The sequence below is a fragment of the Arachis ipaensis genome, chromosome B06, assembly GCF_000816755.2.
Source record: "Arachis ipaensis cultivar K30076 chromosome B06, Araip1.1, whole genome shotgun sequence".
Lineage (NCBI taxonomy): Eukaryota > Viridiplantae > Streptophyta > Magnoliopsida > Fabales > Fabaceae > Arachis > Arachis ipaensis.
Window position 1 is genome coordinate 88,661,066 of NC_029790.2, and position 1,724 is coordinate 88,662,789.

Consider the following 1,724-nt stretch of genomic DNA (forward strand, 5'->3'; position numbering starts at 1 on the left):
TCTTATCTTTTTCAAAAATTTGATTTCGAAATATCTTTTCTAACTTCCTAACTTCTTATCTTTTCAAAATTTGTTTCAACTAACTAACTAACTTTTTGTTTGTTTCTTAACTTTTTCAAAACTACCTAACTAACTCTCTCTCTCTAATTTTCGAAAATATCTTCCCTCTTTTTCAAAAATTTCTTTTTAATTAACTAATTAATTTTATTTTTTATTTTTGATTTCAAAAATTTTCGAAAATTACTAACATTTTTCAAAAACCATTTTCAAAAATCACTAACTCTTTTTCAAAAATATTTTCGAAATTTCTCTCTCTCCCATCTTATTCTATTTATTCATTCATTTACTAACATCTCATCTCGCATCTCAACCCTCCTCACAGATGTGTTTCTTCCATTACATTACATTCTTTGTCTCCCCCTCTTTTCTTCCACTCACAAAGGGATCCCTATACTGTGGTATAAAGGACCCATATTATTATTATTATTATTTTTGTGCGCCCTCTTCTTTGTCATATGAGCAGGAGCAAGGACAAGAACATTCTTGTTGAAGCAGATCCAAAACCTGAAAGGACTCTGAAAAAAAATTGAGAGAAGCTAAATTACAACAATCCAGAGATACCCTTTCAGAAATTTTCGAACAAGAAAAGGATATGGCAGCCGAAAATAATAATAATGCAAGGAAGATGCTTGGTGACTTTACTGCACCTAATTCCAATTTACATGGAAGAAGCATCTCCATTCCTGCCATTGGAGCAAACAATTTTGAGCTGAAACCTCAATTAGTTTCTCTGATGCAGCAGAACTGCAAGTTTCTTGGACTTCCATCTGAAGATCCTTTTCAGTTCTTAACTGAATTCTTGCAGATATGTGATACTGTTAAGACTAATGGAGTAGATCCTGAAGTCTACAGGCCCATGCTTTTCCCTTTTGCTGTAAGAGACAGAGCTAGATTATAAAGTTCATAATACCCTGTACCATAGGCACCATGATCTTTAAGGCTCTGTGTGACCTTGGTTCAGGGATAAACCTCATGCCCCTCTCTGTATAGAGAAACTGGGAATCTATGGGGTGCAAGCGGCTAAAATCTCACTGAAGATGGTAGATAGCTCAAGAAAACAGGCTTATGGACAAGTAGAAGATGTATTAGTAAAGGTTGAGGGCCTTTACATACCTACTGATTTCATAGTCCTGGATACTGGAAAGGAAGAGGATGAATCCATCATCCTAGGAAGACCTTTCCTGGCCACAGCAAGAGCTGTGATTGATGTTGACAGAGGTGAAATAGTCCTTCAATGGAATGAGAACTCCCTTGTATTCAAAACTCAAGGATCTCCCTCTGCAACCATAGAGAGGAAGAGGAAAAGCTTCTCTCCAAGCAGAGTCAACCAGAGCCCCCACAATCAAACTCTAAGTTTGGTGTTGGGAGGCCATAACCAAACTCTAAGTTTGGTGTTGAACTCCCATATCCAAACTCTAAGTTTGGTGTTGGAGAGTCTCAACAAAGCTCTACACATCTGTGAGGCTCCATGAGAGCCCACTGTCAAGCTATTGACATTAAAGAAGCGCTTGTTGGGAGGCAACCCAATGATTATCTAATTCTTATTTTTATTGTTTTCCATGTTTTCTTAGGTTCATGATCATGTGGAGTCACAAAATAAATATAAAAATTGAAAACGGAATCAAAAACAGCAGAAGAAAAATCACACCCTGGAGGAGCATCTG